The sequence below is a fragment of the Varroa destructor genome, unplaced genomic scaffold, assembly GCF_002443255.2.
Source record: "Varroa destructor unplaced genomic scaffold, Vdes_3.0 BEIS01000005.1, whole genome shotgun sequence".
Lineage (NCBI taxonomy): Eukaryota > Metazoa > Arthropoda > Arachnida > Mesostigmata > Varroidae > Varroa > Varroa destructor.
This window is the reverse complement of record NW_019211458.1, coordinates 41,399,374-41,421,991: the sequence shown is the minus strand read 5'-3', so window position 1 is coordinate 41,421,991 and position 22,618 is coordinate 41,399,374. Positions and strand designations below refer to the sequence as shown.

Below are 22,618 nucleotides of genomic sequence, written 5' to 3'. Positions count from 1 at the left end.
TTCTTCTTCTTCTTCTCCTATCTTTCCAGTAGCCTAAAAGGACAGGGCAAATGACTTTAGCACTGATCAGATTAATTGGCCATGTTGTCACAGCCAGAAGTGTGTCCCACATAACGTGGACATGATGGAACAGGCTTGGAGCCTTGTCAGTATCCGCATTGCGTGTGACGATCTCATGGTGACCGGTCTTCGCTAGTTTCTACTAATCAGTTTCGCCTGTGATTAGACGACCAATCTCCACATAGAATCAGATTTAAATAAGCGGCCTCAACTGGCCCAATTCCTTGAGACGACATTACAACGTCAGGCCCTAATCGCCCTTCTCTCCATCCTCCTATTTTGAATTTTCCAGTTCTTTCATGAACTTTCCTTGGAGGAAGGGGATAAAAGGAAGGTCCAAAACAGGACCTGACACTGAAAGTAGAACATGAGAAAAAACTGGCAACCACAAATAGCCATTCAAGGATTGAGTCACCATTTCTTGCTAGAAGTCTGATTACACCACTATTGTAGTAAGGTCCACAATAAGACCTGCGAGGCCAGACTCACTCATTGCTTGTAGTGGAGGAGGTTGAACTTGTATCTTTGAGTCTGTTTGACTCAACCTCTCAACAAGCGCGTGCGCTGACGTGAGACTCATTATCATATCAGTTGGCCCCGTTTCACCTCATATATTTAGGAGAGCAACATGGAGGAACGGAACGGGAACTCGTTGAAATGCTCTAGCAGAAAAAGAAATCATCATGATGGAGACAAAGCACATATGAAAAAGGAAACAGTTAGAAGATTGCAACCAACTAAAAATTGACCTTCTAAAGAGTGATAAGGACAAAAATGGCGAGGGCAAACAGAGGGACGTATAAAGGGCAGGACCGATTCCTTGCTGCTTGCGTAATTGAGGTCGCCCCTATGATCTGTAAATCGCTCAAGCCAAGTCCAAATGCACCGCTTTTGACTAAAGGGTTTGGGTAATTTAGAAGGTAGGCGAGGTTTGATATTGAATCGAATGTGAAATTTAAGAGACATATGTGTGTACTTGATGTACTTTCGAAAGAAAATAATAATAGTACTATGTGGTGAACATTTTAGCCATGATGAAGCAGAGTATCAAAGATTAGCATATAAATACCCATAATTGACTTGAAGATAGATCACCTCGCATCGGCGTTAAGTGCTATTTGTTTCTAAGTAAACCTTCGCATCTTTCGTTCAGCAACAACTGTATTTAGTATACTTCAGCGGCACTTTTGAAATGTGTTCATGGCGGCTAGGATTAAGCGCTACAATGTCTTGCCTCATAAGTAAATGCCAAAGTAAATCAGTATAATTCTCACCTGCACAAATGCATTCAACTAAACATCTAAGTAGGTTCACTCCATTTTAAAATGCTAAAAAAATTTTAAATGTTAAGAAAAAAATAAAAATTAAAAAAAAAAAATAAAGAAAAAGTAGAGCAAATTTCAAAGCTTATTTATTATTGTACGGTACTGAAATATCGTATACAAAATACCCGAGCGCAATAGTGTTGACTGAATTCCATATGTACAAACGAGTAACAGCAATGTAATTGGAAGCGGCTGTTGAATAAGGTTTTTGCATCTAGCAAGCTATTTGAATTGAGCTGCGTTCTGTTCCAAAATGATTCGTAAAAACGCATATCACTCTGGGTAATAGCTCGAAAAGCTGGAGGAACTGAACAAATCGCATGGTCCAGTTTTCTTGAGTTCAACAAAGCAGACGGAAGCCTCTTTCGGAATAGGTTGATGGGAGGCAACACCCAATTTCGAAACGGATGAAATAGTACCCAGGCTCAAGTTGACAGGAGCGCCCCAGCCATACGTCGGCTGGCGGAAGGCGATGTCATAATTTCGGTACGTACAATACTACAGTAACAGGCAAACCGTACGCAGTCCTGGGGCGGTTGGAAAACCTCAAATTAAATTTTAGATAACTTTTTAATTCACGCATCTTGCCTAGTATGATTCGTATGGTAACGAAAACTCGGAACTATGGCCATATAATCATTGGACACGTGAAATTGTACGGTGGAGTTGATAAGCCTTAATCCTAATTTCTGTTTTCCCGCCTTCAAAGCCAGCTGTCATGGTAGGTGCTAGGGTGCTTCATGTTATCCCACTTCGGAATGCTCTTTCCTCATATTAATTTTTACCTTCGCTGTTATACAAGATTTTTCAAAATTCGCTTTTGGTACTTTAAGGTGTAGCATAAGCCGACTAAAAAAAAAACACATTGTTACTATAATAATTCGGCGGAAAAGTGTCATTTTATTTAACTTTAGGATTGAAGGAAACATAACCCGACAGATATTCCTTACGTAAATTTACAATTACCTAGGAACGATTACTGGAGTTGGGCACGTAAGTAAGTACATTTTGCGTATAAGGGAGAATCTGCTTGACAATTTAATATCCGATTTTGGGTTCATTGGCTAAGGATAAATTGTAACAATATGTCGAATACAACTGATTTTTAAATTCATTGACATGGTTATTTTTGTTGCAAAAGTGAGTTGAAAGAATTTTCATTGCAGCACGAAATTTAGAAGCACCGGCGGAGACCTGAACGAATGCTTTTTTTTTAGTGGGTACTATTAAAAATGACAATTGACCCAGCAAAATACCGCGAAAAAGCCTTAATTGAAAAATACTGTCATGCGATGTAATAAAACCTAGCCAAAACTAGATAATAATAAACATTGACACCAAACCGCAACCGCGGTTTCATTGATGTCTATTAGGGCAATTGATTGAGACTCCTGTGCTTACTAATTTGGACTCTTTTTTTGACGCTTGGACGCTGTAAACTGACCCCCCAGATATCAATTTTTTTCGTCTTAGAATGACCTTCATACTGTAATTAGTGTACCCGCCATTGACTCTTGTAAAAATCTAATCGACCAGGTTTCTTCCATCCTTGGAAAGATAGTCGATTTGATCATCCTAAATATGACTCTCCTCGAAGGATCATACGACCTCATTTAAATTCATTAACTTGTTTACACGTGTAGAACATATATGAAAAAGAAAAAGAGATGTTTAGTCAACTTTTACAATCTTGCGAACTATTATTAAGTATCAAATAAAGTATCGAGAGTTATTTATAGAGATTATAATAAAATAAAACGTCGCCTGTTCTTATCCTTTGCAGTAACTTGTTCTTCATGAGCGGGATAATAATTGCGATGTACCGGTATGTACACCCTCACAGTAGGACTTGCCTTGAGTAGCGTACCAACACGGGGAACCATTTCCGATCAATATTCGACAACACCTTGAATTGTCAGGTTCATACCCGCTTAATAGGTTCAACGCCTTAGTTTATCTTCAGCCCCTTATTCAGAGCTTATATAGATCTCTTTCGGCCTAAAAAGATATGCTGTTTTATGTAAGACCATGTTCGATAGTTGACAGTAAATTAAACATACACCAGTTTCTATTAAAAAATTCACTGTCGCATAAAATTGCTTAATATCCTATCATGTCCCCCATGGCAAGTCATTTTTTATTTGCTTCTATGGGAGTATCGAGTGGGTCGGGGAGCACCATTAGGAGAGAAATATAGTAAATAAAATTTCTCTTTAGCGTTTTAGCTATTTATGACAGTAAGCTGTTTGAGTACGTTCACAGGCAAGGATATCGTCTAGTGCTAAAATGTAACGTTTATAGTTTAGACTTCCTTTCCTCAGTGGGGGGCTATCAAAGAAAGGTATATCTAACATTTACCAAAGTGACGTTATTCTGTTTAATATGATTTATGAGTTCATTGAAATTTCTCACCCGCTAAATAGCTTCGGTCAATTTTATACAGATATACATTTACACGGTTAAGCACTCCATTAGAAGGTATCGTACTGAAAATGCGAGTTGGGATTCACAATCTTTTCATCTTACTATATATCTTTGGCGTAATTCGTAGGTAACCCCCTGACAAATTCACCAAAACAATGGGAGTTCCATTGAAATGACGCTACCAAAATATGGCGAATATATATAGTAGTTACAACAAAAGGAGGTCTGCTTACTGAAAATGTTAACAATCCTCAAAAATCTTACTACGCCGTTTAACTTCATTCGTGCGGCTTACATTTGCAGCGTTCAACTGCCAGCATTTCATTTTCTAACAATCAGGCTTCACTGATTATTAAATAATCCTCATAAATGCTGCACGTTTGTCTAACAGATCACCCAGTTCTAGAATAATACATATATATGACGTCAAGTTGTTCCTTTCCGAAAACTGAAAAAGCTGAGGACAACAAACAAATACTACATTTCGTGCGTTGAATTCATGTGTTGTTAGCCTTCCAATAGCAATGCAGAGATGCTATGATACACACGTCAAGTTGAGGTCTACTGATTTTCATCAAATGCTTCGGCTTCTCTAAGGAAAGTGAAATTAGAGGAAATCGTTGTAAGTATACAGATAACTGCTTATAGGTATTACAGTCGAATAAGATAGGTTCTCCAGAAGTCAATCATAAGAAATGTATCCAAAAGCAGTAACAAGGAAAAATCAGTGGTCTACTTCCGTCTACTCTTTGTTCAAAAAAATGTTCGACAATTTACTTTTGAAAAAACCAGGACTCGTAATACTGATAAAGAAGACTGCAAATAGTATTCTCTGTAACCATTCCTTCGAACTGATCCTGCATGCAGATCATCCGGTAATCAATCTCCGAAACGCTATCTATATACATCCACTTTTGGATACGTTTGTGATATCTCGATGAGGTAATGAGACCTACTTTAGAGAACTGGAGGTAAACGACTACCTGAGACAAAACAACGTTGACCGCATTCGAAGGGGTGACCGGCAACGGTCTTCCAGAGTTCAGAAGCTGCTGCCAACTCCTGCTTCTAATAAGACACAATTAAGAGTCGTGACCAGTTGCCCGTTGGCCTAGTTTTGGCTGTCGGCCAGTGCTACCTGGCAAAACCGCGTGCGTATGTAAGAGGTCGAAACGCCAAAATAGGACTCAGGAACAAAAGCTAAAGACAAAATTGAACTAGAGAAATTTGTTCGACGAGAGTTCAAAAACAGCACGAGAGAGTCAATGAAACGTTTTCGAAATTATCCTAAACGTTGTATCGCCACTATTATGGCTCGTTGTCGAAAGCAAAGTAGCGCCATACAGCTTTAGGGGCGCCATACCTCCAAGAGGTCACTTCATTCTGAACGCGAAAGGTACACAGGCGCTGGTGGGACAAGGACGCGCTTGTGAGCTAAATGTAAATATGTATGCCGCGTACATAAGGTTATCTATTTTTTCCGTTGTTGTAGACTTTTGCATCTTTATATCCATATAAGTTTACATAGGGTCACCTTTGTTGCTGTTCTATTTTAGATTAACTATTCAGTGAGGTATTATCCGCGGGCCTTGCCGGCATAATAACCTATCTCACGCTGAACATTAATTAGTTCCTTCTCTAAATGTTCACAGTTTTGCCTTTAAATACCCTATTTATTTATTGCGTTCTATATAATTTTATATTTGGCCATGCTTTTCCTTGCACCGTGTTCATTGGCAGTACTCGGTGCTACATTCTTTTCATCCGTCCATTGTACTTTAACGAAGATAGAATGCTTGCGACGGTGACAAATAACAGTGCTCGCGGTAAAGAGGAAAGAAAAGGGGATAGGGAAAGAGAGCGAAATAGAGAGGGAGAGTTGCTAAGTATCGTACGCTACTTATACCGTTAGGCATTGCCTCGAACGACCATCTAATAAGTCAATCGGAATTTATGAGTTCTGCCGGTTGCTGCCGCCACGAGTATTTACTTCGAAGTTCCGCCTTTGATTCGAAAGCTTCAGAGATTTCTTTTAAGCCGTCAGTTTCTAAATATTTAGATGATAGATCACCAGCAACCACGCGTTATTTAAGGTTGATATATTAGAGATTAGTCAGCATCAATGATGTCACCACGAGTGGCATCGCCTTGTAATTCATTTTGCTGTACAAAAGGTAAAGGTGAAAATATGATACCTCTAAATAATTCGACTTTGATATATCCAAACCTGGAAACGATTACGACGAAACATGGGATACTCGATAAGTTATCCACTGATATAGACGTGAAACTTTATTGTTTTACGGTAAACATTTCATATGTATAAAATCGATCTGGATAAGAGATTGATTGATCTCTCGTTACAAAGCAGTTAACAGAACAGATTAATAAATAACGTTCGTTTTTAAACATGCAAACCAATATGTGCTTCCGTGTTTTACAACTCTGCAACTATCCTGTACATGCAATCTGTATATCTAAGCTCATTTAAGCTTTGATTGTTTTATAAACGAACCATCAACGGCTACCAGCGACTTCAGTCAATCAAACCGAACACATTTCCGGCTAGGATATTTCTGAGAGAGTTACAAGTTATCATTCATTTTTTAAAATACAAAATACGATGTGGATGTTTCTTTGAGCTTATTTTCAGGGACACGGTAGTCTGTAGTGATGAGGAACGCACGCTAGACGTTCCAGGCGGAAAACCCCGAATCGCTTCCACCTCAGTCGTACGAAAATATCATAGCAAATTTTTATATATCGCTACGCTGTTTTCTTTTGTACTCAGTCTCATTGTATTTTGTCCCTACTGAATGGTAACCCAGATGAAAAATAAACGTTTTTTCTTATTTAAATATCTTAGAAACACACTTTCTATAATTGTGATCTTTATACAACAAAACTTGAATCTGATCTTGCGCAACTGGATGAATACAATTTGTTTTTACATTGGTCTTTACAAAAGGCCTTTAGTGTTAGGTTTGCAGCCATGATTGTTCCATAAAACAACATGCTTACAACTGAATACCGGACAAGGGTATTTGTCATAGAGCGTTTACAATAACAGAATGAAGACACTGGTGATGATTTGCCCGTTAAGAGAGAAGAGTCATAAACTCCTCTGTCCTGCGGTGCAGATCGCTCGAGCCGCTTGACTCTTCTCCACACGTTGAAACCGATGCCGATTGTTTAGTCCAGGGTCGATCTTAGAAAAAGCCGACATTAAATATCGGCGCGTAACACAAAAACAACGAACTTTATACTGCATGCAAAATCCTGACGAGCTCATTGTTGATCTTCTATGACAAATAGCCAATGCGGTATAGAGTTACGGTGAATTTATGAAACGGCAATTTGATGCTTAAGCTTTCGCACTGTATTTGCAGATTGCGCACAGTATCATATTTAATGTATTATTATAATATCATTATCATAAAATATCTGCGTAATTAAGTTAACACGGGTAAGTGGCAATTTCGTATATCAGAATGCCTAGTAATCTCATATGTGGCACCTTTTGGATGGCGTAGATTATCACGTGTAGACGTGCCACAATGCGAGTGTGTGTGGATTGGTTCATTTAGTTGTCGGAAAAGTTGACGGCGTACTCAGCGCTTTAGTAATAGTGGTACGATTACGTCGCCAATGATTGCTGGAGTGGTTAAATTCATTATGTGTTGGACGGGTCAATGCCCGACGCTCAGCAGATTTAGGTACCGTATGCTCAGGCCATGTCCTGCATAAGGAGAGAATCAGCGAAAGCACGCCAAATAAACTTTGTCTAGTGCAGAGCTTGAGTGAGCGTATCTTATCAGTAGTACTTACAACGTCGATGCTTATCCGCGTTATTTTGTTCCGCACTTATGTAAATCCGTATCTAGTTTTTCGGCTTCTGCTCTTGCACATACTAAACATACATGTGTCAGCTTGAACCTCTGCAATTCGCGCCTTTTATCTGCTAGATTTATATTCTAATATTAGAAAAATAACGCCTTCGGATACGACCATCGTGTGAAACTGAGCTCAAAACTGTTCGAGGTAAGTTTGTGCTGGACGCGATTTTCTCTGTAGAAAGGCACCTACTTGAACGTAGATTAGCAAGCTCGCTGCAAAGGTGACAAAATCTGCCATTATTCAATACGATTGTGGCCATCTAAATGCGTTTCGTAGGGAAAGGCGCTTATAGACAGCCACAAATATGTTAACCCACTTTATGTTAATGTTAACGTTGAGATAAGGTTTAACGACCCCGGCCTGCCGGAAAGGCAGCATACATTTGTGCGTCTCGCTACACGTACAGACGAGCACCGGATTGGCATTTAGAATCTCTAGTGGTCAGCCTCCACGGTTCAGCTATAGATCTGGACCGTTTCTTCGAAATGTCGAAATAAACTCACAGCGAAACGTACATAAGCGCGTCGAATCATACAAAACTGGAACACACATCCAGTAAATGTTTAAGCTATCTGTGCTGACTGCTTTTTAGTAATAGATGAAAACAAGAATCCTTATGTTCAAATAAACCTTATAATACCCACGCTCAAGGAGTGATTAGGTTTTTTTTTTTAGCTTCACTCAAGCTGATCAGGCTGATTGACTTGGGTCACACAATTTATTCGAGACGAATAGAGACGTTTTGTCTTGCCAACATATCTCGACATGTGCAATACGTGCTCGTGCTAGGAACAGATCATACAATTCTATCACCGCCCCCATCGGCTTTAAATCAAAATCGTCTACTCCGCAAAAAAGTGGTTGTCTGCCTAATGTAATAGTCCGATAAGATTACTATGCACTTTGCATTGGTATTATAAATATCACTAAATCCTAGTTAAAAACCTCACTATGGAGCATGTTAATCTGCAGCCGTAACCGTGATGATTACGCCTGAACAGTGAAGAGTATCGCATGTTGTAACGGTCAAATTATTTCTACGGTTGACTTTTACAGTTGGAATGTCACTAGCGTTTCTTGTAATTACCGCTTTCCAGCAAAATCAATGCCACATCAAAAGGGATAACATGACACACCAAATCTTCTACTTACGTTTCGAGCCGAACGTTTTCCTGGCGTTTAGCCAGACGAAGATTTTATTTGCTCGTTCAACAGCGGGAACATCTCGTTCACTGACGAGATTTCTTGATTGCTTCTAGGATCATTATTAGTTCAAGGATAAGGCAGCATGCGAGTAAGTAAACACATGATGGCCCTCATCACTTTGGCGAAGTGGTGCGGTTCGATAGTAGAACACAGGCCGGTGGCCTCTTTGGCTGTACGTACGTTGATGTGTTAGTGACGTATTAGGCACGTTGACGGCGACCGTCATCCTGTGAAAAATAATATAGAAAAAGGATGACTTCGTTATACACCATCGAAGACATCCTGGAGACTTCTTCGTACGAATTCGCAAAGACACCCAGGTCAAATGTACGAAACATCTTAATACTTCCTATTCAAAACCATCCAACGTATGCTGGTAACTTAGATCGCAATTGCGCGTAGCATACTGTACGATGCAACAAAAATCCTTACCGTCTATATTCCGCTAGCATAATTAAGCTTTGTTACATTGAGTTATCTTTTCCTTCTGTTTCGAAAAAGGGCCCTTTTCTAGCTTTCCTCTTGGTTTGGATTAGCCATAGTGAGAAAATAACCGAAAACCCTAATCCTATAAATCTGTTCCTTACAAGATAGGGCACCGTGCTTTTAAATCGAGTAGAACTATGTACGTGCTAAACTGAAAACATGAGAGATTTACATTTAGAAACAAGCCCGGAAAGTACGAAATTGCCTCTAATCGATTCGCTCGTATCAAGCGAGCACGCTATATAATTGTACGACCCAATTCATGTTTACCACAAAGCCTTCAAATGTACTCCTCTGCGTATTTTGTTTATACGCTGTACTGTTTCATTAAACAGAATACTTTGGACACGTAGATTCTTCTAAACGCTGTTAAGATGCACAGTCTTTTGATTTTCTGCATCGAATTCTGGATCAACCCCGAGCCAAATATCGAGGAGCTAGTCGTGTAGATAAATCATATAAAATATATAGTTAGAGATTCCGTCGATCAAAAGGAACTTAGTTAGCATTAAAAAAAAAAAAAAAAAAACAGGTTTTTAGAAGGCTCTGGTATATATCGAAATCGAATCTTATTCCCGCATTTCATCCAGGACAAGAACGTAAAAGGGATAAAGTCCTTTTTGCCAATACTATAGCTATGTCTGTAGTGTTTGAGTTACTCAGAATGACAGCATTTCTTTCAACGTAGCAGACTTAAATTTTTTAATTACTGCGGTGTTAGACAAGCTAATGGCATGACTATGGCTAAATAGAATCTTCTTCCACGCATTGTTTTGTCGCCTGTGGCCCTTTACAACTTACGGGCCTACCCGTCCAATTAAACACATAACAAAGCTAATTGCATTTGTACTACCGCAAGGCTAAAATTAACTTAGGTATTACTATTTTTAACTACTGCTATTGGTATGTTAAGAAATTAAGTATGATATAAGAAAATGTTATCAAATTGTTTAGTTCCGTGAAGCCATTTTTGGATCACCCGTTAAATTGTACCAGGAAACAACTGCGGTTCTATTGACAAGCGGGGCTTTCTTCTGTTCGTTTTGATACAATGCCAGGATAGGGACACATTCTAATATCCCCCTGAGAATCCTGAGACCTATCTCGTTTATGCTAGCTCGCTTCTTTTTACTGGCTAGATTCCTAACCGTTAGTATTTTATATAATTTAGCCATCGAAAAGCCTCTTTTTAAAACATGATGCGTTCCTCTGTCTTGCCTCGCGGTTAAATCATAAACCTAACCTTAGATACTCTTTCCCGATCCAATCCAAGTAAACTGAATAGAAATTCGAGGTTTGCGGCGCAAATGGACAAACGTTTCTATCATAAGAAGGCGGCAGATTCGACGTTATTAGCCTAGCTGTAAATGCAAGATAACACCTACTTCTTAAACGGGCTTTTGTATACCTAACACTTCACGTCATTGAAGGGCGTTAGCTATAAAATCATATTTTTATAGCAGTTACATGTGATCTAGCTTCAACAATAATGAACAAGTCGCACGTCTTATCGGACCTGTTGCCTAACAAAATTAGGCCGATAGATATTAGCATCCATATTGACAACACCTTGGAATATATTCAGCTGTAAGCGTTGCTGTTTCCATCTTACCTAAACCCTATACGAGTCGACAGTCACGCCAGTCTTCTACAGCTACATGATACTTGGCCAGCGGGAGTGAACTTCAACAAATTACACCTGTTGTAATTTTACGGTTTGTTGTCAGCCCATGTCGTTCCGTGGTGGCATTAGTAAGAAGCCGTCGTGACACGCTAACCCTCTCGATCTGTCAGCCCGTATAAGGAACTAATGTTTTAAGCTATATTTGTATATACTTGTAAAAGCCAGAAGGCAATGGCTAATGATGACAGGACGGTAGAGAAGGGGAATCTTGAAACGTCCTTTTTGTCAAGCAGTATATTCGTGCTAACAATGTTTGGCAGGGCAAAACAGTATTGTCACCACGAGGCTCTATCTATTTTCACTATTGTAATAAATGATGACATCTTATGTGGTGCTCGAACTAAGTAGCTGATAGCGCATTTTTGTTTCTGCTTATTTAAGTCTTAGAGATGATAGTTAGGGACGCTCGATTCCAAGGAAGTCTAATGAGTCTATGCAGTCTCTAGGAGCCTTTAGTGCAAGCAAGCTGATTGTTAGAGTGATGGCGTTCGTTTCGCCGAAGTCTTCGCAGTTTAGGCCTGCAAAACCTTTTCTTCGCGTTCCGATCTACTGATCGGACAAGTAAATACGATCTTGCTTTTGACTTCACCGTATACATTGAATAAAATTCCACTGCCTGTAACTGGGTTTACCCAGAAGCATGGTCCTTCTTGGAACATGTATGAATGGTCATGTTTCACGTGCGTAGTAAAAGATACGTTTCTTTTGGTCACTTAGTAACAGGTATTACCTAAAGAATATGGTTCAAATGTAATTCCGACGATTAGCTTGAATTAGCGATTAACAGAGTTACGAAATCGTGCTTGTATGTATCTGTGAATGGCAGTGATGATATCGTATTGAATCATTATAGAAATTTTAGTTCCACTCGTCAGAACGTGACTACGCCGTCTGTTTACTGGTTATTATTTCGCTGTATTTTGTTTGGCCTACGCAGTCATTGAGGCTGGCTTGGCCATCTCCTTTATGATCCTGAACAATGGTGCAGTATCTCGGCCTCCGCAGGACCTTAACATGGTGCTATTCTTGCAAGTCGTGAAAACGTGTTAGGCTTCCCTATTCGACGGCGGTATCCATATTTATAATGTATATAAAACTATCGTATAATTAAAATACTTTTTAAGATAATCATAATGTATGAGACGCAGAAAGCAACGAGTATTCTTACCTAGCAAGCTAACAGAGCACACTATGTTTTATATCAGCAAAAAATTTGATTGCCAGTTTAAAGGTAGATATAATAACACATGCTTTCCCTAAATAACTAGCCATAATTTAAGCCAGATAGGAATATCGTCCAAGGAAAATACAAGAACAGTGTGAGTTCAACGTGTTCCCATTAGCTTTCGTACTATTTTTATCACTGCAAAGCTTAGACTGGCTCTTTATATGGCTTAGTGGAGAATGTTAGCTAACACAAGGTAAATTCATTGCTAAATAATTATTATTACTATCAATGAGAAAATAAATTACCGGATGATTATCGTCCGTTTCTCTTCACTTAATGTTTACCGTGCTCACTTTGGCGTTAATGATGCGCAATGAACAGTAATCTAAGTGCAATCGTTGCATAATTTTTATAAGGTGCTAATGAAAGCAGCAATTACGAGTTATAGTTCTTTGCCGTGTTCGGAAAGGAGAACGGGCCTTTATACTTTGCACTGGCCTGAGCCGTCCCGTGTTACTGAATCGTTAATTTTACCTATATATTTGTAATGTTTATCACAAAGTTGTTTTTCTTCAAACGTGCTAACATTAGCCTTTAAGGTCAAAAGTGAAAGGATACGATATATTTGTTTCTATCAAATAGCTAGTCCCTGATTATTAGTAACGTGGGAAACTGTAGCAGCGGAGACCCAATTAAAGCCCTAGGTCTCAGGTAAAAAAAAATCGGCAACAACCGTGGCAGTGTTCAGACATGTTGTCTCCCTAGATAGTCTTCTTTAGAACGCTGTTTAACTGTTTGGAAAAACTTCATATTACTCTGCATAGCTTCACGTTTCCATTATATTTTTCAGAGCAGACATGAAATGTTGCCCTTGTTGTCTCTTACGCTTTGCCGAGATGCGTAGTTCACGGTTTTCATAAAATGTTGTAGCATGTTCCGAAAACGCGATCTAGATTGTGTAGAAAACAATATTACGACTATTCTGAACAAGATAAACCTTCTAGTCTTATTAGACCTTCGGGGCTTTGTTTCTTACTTTAAAATCAAGACGGCCAAGAAAGACAGCCGAACTTCTTGCTGGTAAATATCTTCTAGTGGTTATTGTCCATCTGAAAATTGTTATAGTCGCACTCCGTTTTCTGTATGGCTACTTTTATACACGTCAGTTTTTTATTTTTTTTTTTCAGTTTGCGATTTACTCTTTTAGAAAATAAGCGACAGTTACCGAATAGTCACAAATCGGAGCAATATTCTACGTTTGTAAATTTAGGATTAGTAATGCTTGATCTATTTAGGGACGGCATAATAACAGGGTTGTGAGAGACATTCATATGATTACTTTTCATCGGAAATCACCCTGAGTTCTCCTTCACATATTGTGGACACTTTTTGTTTTCCTTTCTCACACATCATTGAGTGCGTTACCTGTATACGGATGCAGCTGCATTCACCTGAAATGCTCAAACAATTAGTAAAAAGAGAAAAAAAATCTCGAAGGCTCTATAGTACGCTGCGCGAAACCAACATATTGAGCGTATCCAAGTTTTTGTCCGCCTCAAGCAGCGTTCAGACAACGCAAACAGAAGCCGCCATAGTAACCACCACGGCAGGGAGAATGAGACAATACGCTAAACGGATAGACAAATGCAACAACATTGTACTTGTTGCAATGTTAAATCTTTCACTAGCAGATGCACGCAAATTTCTAGGCCTATGCATACGGGTTGCACCGTCTGTCTTCGGCATGTTGTATGACTGTAGTAAAACTTTCTTACCGTAATTCCACCCAAACATTTTGGTGTCTCCGCCCATATTCGATCTACGTGGGAGAGCAATTGCTCGTACTGTCTTTGCAGTTTTTAAGCACGATTCCGACTTCAAATTGGCCAATTAATTGAGGGCCTTTGTCTAATTAGCTTTCTCCTATAGCCTGTGATTTTTTTACGAATATAGAAATATTAAAAAATATATGTATGGGATACCTTCGTTCATTGTTGGACCTAATCATCGCAATATCTATGAGTTTCGCTTAACATTTCGAAGCCAATAAACGCTCGACTCAAATTTGTATATGTACTTAATATGTGTGTACATTATTTCGTTACACCGTGATCGTTCAGCTGGTGTAAATCTTAAAAAAGCTAAATGCTAGCTGAATGTTCCTCCCAACTTCCGGGCAAATGCCAATACGACTCCGCAACTCCACTTACTTTCGAGGGTACTCTTTGGACGAATAGAAGAAAATGAGCATGATCCGCTTTTTAAAAACTTCTTTATTATGGCACGAAAAAAAGGCAAATAGTGTTTCCTATGAATACCTCTGGAGCGGAATACAGTTGGCTAAGTATAAATTCCGTGACACTGCAGCAAAACGAATATGTAAAAAACAGATATTTCAACTGTCTACATGTGACCTGTACATATTATTCATGACGTACCGCTGACTCTAAGAACCATGCCGTATAAATAGCCCTTCAAAAAAAGAACATGTTCAAATCTAAATCCCAATTGGAATTGAAAGGTTTGACTGAACAACTCAGTCAAACTCATTATCCTTTATAGGTACCCTAAAAGCGGCTTTTAGGAGTTTAAAAAAGGAGTTTAACATAACTAGATTCACCTCGACCTAATTAATACTAAGGATATTGATTATCGAGTTAGTCTTTCCTTTATCAGGACCATGGACCGTTAGAACCACTAATGTAAATGTAGAAGGTATTCCTGGAAGCTTTAAAATCTAGATGATCGCTGCCGGCGAAAGCTAACGTTTTCCATTTCTGCACTAGCTGTGCCTCTGGACCGTAACCATCATGTGAGCGTGCACGTACGATATTAGACGGATAGCTAATATAATGCTACATGAGTTTCTTTATTGCATTCATCCACGCATCCCTACGTATGATTCCTCTCTTTATCATTTGCGTTTCATTTATCTTCAGATGTTACGCTTACACTCAAGCAAACATTTAACACGAACTTCTAATGTAACGGTATTTGTGTCGATGATATAACAAAGGTCAGACTTTAATCCGTCAGCGATAAGTAAGATCTGATTGAGTTTATTCGCAACAACGTTCAGGCAGTGAGCACTCATGGCCCATGGTGGTTGAAACTCGTCTGCCAAAACCCATTCAAACCACAGAAAATCGGTCAACGACATAGGTACAGGAAAAACGGCCTGCCAAATGTCAGCTGAAAAATATCCGTGAATCGGCTAATGACGCTGAAAATTAGGTCAATACCTAGAACCAGTGCAGCTGGCTGGATTTGTGAAATTTCCAGCAGTAATACGGTAGAGTGGTAGCTACCCCAACGATTAACTTGATCGCTGATAACTTCTCAATTCGTCCGGCTTTTGATAAACCATTAGGAGGAGGATAAAGGTAGTCCAAGCCGTTACAGCGCGCCTAATCTTATGTTATTCGCCCCGAATCGATAATCGCATTGCTTTCCTATTGGTCAAGCATACGAAGAGATTTGTTAATAATCTGCGACTCGTAGCCCGGACTGGCTACGTTAGTCTTGACGATAGCATTCTAGGAACTGGAGATAATGTAACGTGGTTTATAATTGTACTTACTATCCTTCCTGGAATTAGTTCGTTTAATCAAACAGTGGCCAAGGATAGGCAATTATTAAACAAGTTGAATATTAATGCCTTAAGACAAATATTAAGGAACTACTTGAAATGAAGGAACAGCATCAACCAGGCTTTAAAAATGGTATCCTATTTTGACTTTAACCTAAACAAAGCTACGCGTTTTCTTATCTTGCTCTAAACTAACTTTGATAGTTAGAGATTATGCGACGGCTCTGATCTAGTTATGATTGTTGTTATTACTGTGAGTACACGAAGACATCCACAAGTTGACAAGTTAGAATATACCCTTTCTTTGGGTTTCTTGTGAGAGCCGAATGATCTACCCCCTGCGAGTCAAAATTAGATTGACGTAAAAGTTATTTGGGTCTGCTCTTACTCTATTTCTTCCTCTTTTATTCTATATTCTTTGTTTTCTTTTACACACCATTCCGAAGTACTGACTCTTTCCTGTAGGTCCGCTGAAATTTCACTGTGAAATAAAGGAGATTCTATGTGAAGTTTTAGTTTTTGAAAATAAAGGCTCTAGTATAAAGGAAGTGAATTTTTGATACCTAGGCTTTGTACCGAAGTCAAAATTTGCAAAAGCAGCGTGGAATGTTTGAGCCGCATACGAGCAGGCTTGTTTAACTGAGAGAACTGCTAAAAGGGGCTTGTTAAGCTCAAAGATAGCATCTTTGATCTATAGAATTACACTTCAGCCCGATCGCCAAATGATTCGTCAGTTGGCTGAAGAGATAATCGGCGAACAGTAGACTATTGTCACGCTTCTTGAGTACATGTTAATTTTGTCGGAAATAAAATACTGGTGTGTTGATGAAAAGCGGAAAAAAATAAAGCTACTCATTGACCCTCAGCATCTCGCTTGGCACCGGGCAACACGCAGACATAATGACGGGTTTATGTACAAAACCACCACTGGTGCCGAGAAGTGCCATCTTCACGACGACGTAAAGTAGGAAAAGGCATGGGTAGCTCCGAAGGATGCATCTAAATCCAGAGTTATGCCGCATCTTCGTCCAAAGCCACGACAATTGCTCTTGGTGGGAGTGGCAGGGTCTTATAAACTAGAAAATTCGAGCGAAAGAAAATAATCAACAAGAGTCTTCATATGGCCTAGTTGCATCAGGTGAAAAAAATTGTCCCAGGAAAGAGGCCCGATGAATAAGACAAAGTTATCCTTTTCCAGTGTGGGACAACGCCAGTCCGTTTATAGCAAAACGGTAAAAGCCACCTTGCCAGAGCTCGAGTCTGCGGTTTTTTTCCATGCATCAGTTCCTCTAGATCTTACTTCGACGGAGTGTCACCTTTTCCGACCGGCAGATTAAAATCGCAGCCATACATTTGACAGTGAAGAGCTGGCTGAGCGAGTTCTTCAACGCTAGACCTATAGGTCTGTTCTATCACCAAACGTCTATAGGTGTTTGGTGACAAAATACAACGTGGGAAAGAAGCCTATAGGGTGACGCCAAGTACGTAATTCATAATTGCTGCAATTGTTTTTTTCATCAAGTGAAGACAATGAAATATATTCCGGTATAATAATAATCAACACGTTTCTATAAGACTGATGTGTTACACCTTAAATTACAGATAGAGTAATATAAATCTATTTTGGTCTTATAGCTGTTGAAAGTATTCAGGCAAATTTACCGGGGTCTTTAGCGCGAACGCCACTATTGTTATAGACATTGCACGCTTTTGTAGAAGGCGACAAAACGTGCAGGGTTTGCTGTTTACCAAAAATGAATTATCACAGAAAATAGCATAGCTCGTTGAAACTGGAAGCCCCGCTGCGAAAGCTGGGCTAGCATTTATGTTTGCATGGTACGTATCTAAGATAATGGTAACACCATCGTAAACTGTGTTTCGATATGGCGCGTGTGTCTTGTAATCTCACAGTGAAAGCTAGCGCCGTCTCTCTCTAGTGGCTCCCTTAAGTGACTGCCAACCAATTTTACCTATGAACTACTTTGAGACGCGTATTAAACCAGTTGTTTGATACTGGAAAAGTTCTGTACAAAGATGCAAAGAACTACTATCGGAAGTCGGCTAACCAAAGATACCCAACAAAAATAGGAGTTCCGCATGGAGGTAACCTTTTGCTTGTTGTGAGTTCGGCGGTTTTCAACTTTGATACCCCTGCAATCGGTAGCTATATCTGTCACGTTAAAGACTTAATTTCGAATAGTTTACAAGTAGAGAGTGTCATAATATTTTATGTCGGCGAAGTGCAATTGTGTTTTGCTCAATATAAGATGCGATAAGAAATGACGCCATGATTCTAATATATAGATTACTCTATATGATAAAGTCGGACAGAACAGGTTTACCTGATAGCCGAAATTGCCATGGCCTGGTAATTATGCTATTCATAGCAAAATAATAAATAGCAAGTAATATTTGGTATTTATGGCATGAAATCTTGATACGCCCTAGCAGACCAGATGGATAATTAAAACAATACCTTTTTATCGTTAGTACTACCCGGACTATAGTAACGCAATGGAGTGCTCGAAATTAAAAACTTCTTTGACTAATAAAAGCTTATGTTTATTAGGGTTCAGACGAGTGCTCTAAAACACTTGAGTATAGCATCTGATACGTATGATGAGTTTGTTTTAGTATTTGAAAAACTTCATAAAATTAAATGTATACGTATCGTTAATATCTTCACATACTTTAACTTCAGTACGATCCGCTTAAAATGACATCTGTTCATTGTATCGAAAAGCGGCCATCTAGCCACTTACGCAAATTAGTTTTTCTAATTTCCTGCTGTAAAAATAAATTATGAAGCGCTACTTCTGAAGACAATATTCGACTATGGCATGTGTATTTCAAATACACTCGATACGCGCATGTTAAGCTATATCAAAGGTATTGCTTCCTTTAGCCCGTGTAATTCGTTCCTCAGTTTGGCGCACAAATAGTAGTAAAATTCACTACTGACAGGACAACAGAAAAGTCCAAGGCACAAACAACGGAATATGGGACCACATACATCGAAAATATCCGATCGCAAGTACAAAAAACACGCCGGATACGCCACTACAAATCAGGAAGAGACATCGTGGGCAAAACTAACTTCCTGCAGACGGTCTCCATGTCACACCTCAAAAAACGTATAGAACCGGAATGCGGCATCTAAATAGGGATTATTTCTAATGCTTTGTTTTTAAGACAGTATCTGTATGCACATACTTAAACCCATTGTCCCGTGCGCGTATCGTTCTTGGCGATCATGTTTATTGGATTTAGTACTCATTCACTGCGACCACAGCTTCACTAGTGTTCAAATGGTTTTTTTCTTAAGCCGAAAATTACTCTTTAATAGCAACCGAGCATCGACCATATTGGTAGATATCAAGTCGACTAAGTGTCGCTCAGTCACACAAAAGAAAGATTTTGGATTGATGGCAGGTCAAAGGTTCTTACAACGCAAAGGCTCAAAACGGCCAAAATGTGCAAAACGTCCCAAAAGTTGTAACTATTAGAGCTTATCTGAACGGTCGAATTAACAACGGATTTTTTTTAAAAGGGTCCAAGTGTGACAAAAATGGCTTTTCAAGCTGCCTTAATCAATTTTTGAGTTTCTCAAATCTAAATTTTATTGAAAATCATCCCATTCGCCCCATGAACGTCTTCGTCGAATAAAAGTCGCATGAATAGGTAACTATGTAGAACATCGACTTTGGATCAAGGTAAAAGTTTCTAATCCTGTCGAGGATTCGCTTAGCGCGAAAAGATTGGATGATTGCGTATTCCCGATGAAAAAGATGCGTTGTGTTCTGCCATGATGATTTTTTCTACCATAGGACGACCAGGGTCCCGTTCAGTGAGAATGGCAAATGAGTAAGTATATACCAGTTACGACAAATAGGTCATCGAATTTTAGGTGGCGTAGCCTGTACAATAGTAGATCGATGAATACAATGCATGAAATAAACGCTGGGCAGAACCTATGCCCCAGCAGGAACAAAGGCTTCAGATAGTGCACCCCATGCGCTACTCACCAGTTGATATATTAAGATTATGCTTAACTGGAAAGAAAAAAATATGTAATTTTAGTTCGCACAAAGCTTTGTGTGACCTACTTTTTATTGTTATCATAAAACGCTACCCTTGTCTACTATGTTAATTTATGGGAAAAATATCTGCGACTAGTCCAATTTAAACTTTCCGTTATATCAAGGGACGCAGCGTATATGTTCAGTTAAACCCACGTAGGGCCGCAACATTAGCAACTTGAAAATACTGAAGTGGACGAAGTCACTCACCGTTTATAGCTTTGCTTGTCAAAGCTGTAACATATTCTATTCTATGTAACCAACATATTCTATTACGCAGAAACTAAATATCATAGAAATATACGGCGGAAGCGGAGTGGAAAATATAGTTTTTTTCATATATCTTTTAACATTTTTAACAGATAATATTATTTAACGAGTAACAAAGTGCGGCTCGTTAGTTCGGGCTTGGCGGCATTATCTGGCACAAATTACCTACTACACGGCTAGAGCAATACTCAACGATTTAATATAGATTTTGACTTCAAAAACTGCGTAGTAGAAAAAGCGAGGAACTGGTGCATTATATTTGTGGAAGCTTTTCTAGGACAGTCTCAGATCACCGCAGCCATGGCTGCTCACGTAGATATTCCGCATCTTATTCTGGTACTAGGTATTTGTTTTTTTCCTGCTTCGTTATACAAAAGATAAGACGCAAATTCGAATTCGGACGCTAAAATGTCGTGGACGTTTTTTGTTGGGCAGCGTTCCTCGGTGCGTACGCCAAATCATTTCGGCAATAATTATCATTCACGTACGTTTCTCTCACAGCCTGATCCTCACTATTCTTATATAGGAGACACTTTTTTAGGTTGCTTGCAGCATAAGTTTCTGTTCTCTGTCTGAGGGCTGGCTTTTTTCTCATTAATGGATAAACCTACATGCGTTGAATTTTTTAGGAATTAAAACAGTACTTTTAATCTAAATCCAGATGATGAGAGTTAATGACTATTGTTCATTTGGGGGATGAAAATTGATGAACGTCTCAAACGCTATGTGATGCAATCCAGACAAAGATACTACGAGGGTGAGCTAATCGAATTCTTAACTAAATGTAGGTCAGCAAAAGTAACCTATGTTTCCGAGGTTCCTAGCAAAAAGAAACAGGCTCCTTAGCAAAGAAAATCAATCCAACTATGTTAGCTATCGTACTATTGAGTATTCGAGCAAGCCCCCAACGTGGTACCTATGAACGAAACGTACCCACCGAGGACACAGGACAGCACAGTACTTGGAGAGGAAATAACACGCATTGCGAACACCAGTCAATGATTGCAGCAACCGACAATAGCTATAGTCGACCCTCTGTGTTAACTACCCCCATTTTCTGTTTCGTCATGAGCAGCTTCTGTCAAAGCAGGCCCTCTCAGTGTCAACTATTTCACTACCATTTTCTCTGTTACAATTTTTAACCGTTTTTCGCCATTCTCTTAAAAATGAGTTACCTAAATTTGGCATGTTTGCGGTTAGTTTAGCGGTCATTTTTCATCTTTTAATATATATATACCTAAAGTCCTTACTTTATTTATATTTTTTATATACGTTTATGACTTGGCGTCAGTTCTCTGCTTTGTCTCTGTTAACTCTTGTTAGCCTCTGTTAACTTATTGCAACTAATGGCACCACAGAAAATGGCTATAGTCGTTTTTATCATTACGTTATAAGGGGCTAGTTCGCTAGCAGTAAGTAAAAGTAGTATACTTTTTGAGACTTTGGCTCATTCTAGTTTTGTTCTCTGGATGAAATATCACTGTGGAATCTAGGAAGTATCGCCGCTGTTTTGAATCGCATAACCTTCTCAAAGTCGAAGAGGAGCCTTTCGCCACATAAAGGCGGGTTGAGAAGTTCATTGACAGCGCCTGGGGGCAGATCTGAGCGTTGTTTCGTTTAAGGTTTTATACTTTGAATTTTTGGTAGATCGATAGTGTCTGTCCTGAGTTCCATTTTGCAAGATCTTGTAGTTTATTAAAACTAAAGCTGGCAGACTTTCCTGTAGTCCGGGCATAGATACTGTTCGTTTCATACTGAGAGCCAGTCATGTGGAGAAATGCGTCGCGTTATTGGATGTAAAACTTTAAACATTTATTTAGTAACTAAAAACAACAGACAATATTATATAATATTATATATATCCTCTCATACAGATTGTATGAGAGGAAACAACGATGCGTCGTAGGCTTTTAATAATACATTATGTGCTTAGGCGTAATGATGATCACCAGCAGATGCAAAATACATTTAATGGGCCGGAAAAGACGGAGGTGTTGTTGAAGTTTGGAGTTTACTTAAATCGCTTTTTTCGTAAATCGGCTGAGGTTTCAGGATGTCACTCATACTTACTAAAGAACGAGTTATGTGAGATGAGCTCTAATGAAACTAGGTTCTGTCAAGGTCAAGTTGGTCCGTCGATAAATAGACGATAAATAAAAATAACGGTAACGGTTATCGCAGGCGGGCGTGCTCACGTGAAAACTACAGCGCTAATAGCACTAGTGAAATATTCGGGGCAGCATGTAAGCGTGAATTGCCCAACACGAAAGGGTCTAAACACATGCTGTTCTGTACCAGTTAATGCGTAAGGCAAAAACTGCGTTCTGAACTCTACCGATTCCCGTTTCTTAAGTTTTCGCTAAACAATAGCTTTATGAGATGCAATATCTAGAAGTTTTATGATAAATAGGTTTCGATTTTCTAAATTGA

At 39.1% G+C, this 22,618-nt stretch overlaps 1 protein-coding gene across 2 annotated transcripts in view; it reads right to left on the bottom strand.

Moving 5' to 3' along the window:
• Positions 1-22,618, bottom strand: part of LOC111250672 (alpha-1A adrenergic receptor-like) — a 176,920-nt gene that overhangs the window by 41,480 nt on the left and 112,822 nt on the right. For both annotated transcript variants that reach the window (XR_015327713.1, XR_015327714.1), the window contains exon 5: positions 8,859-9,139. The gene's annotated coding sequence lies outside the window, so the exon portion shown is untranslated. The remainder of the gene's footprint in view (positions 1-8,858; positions 9,140-22,618) is intronic.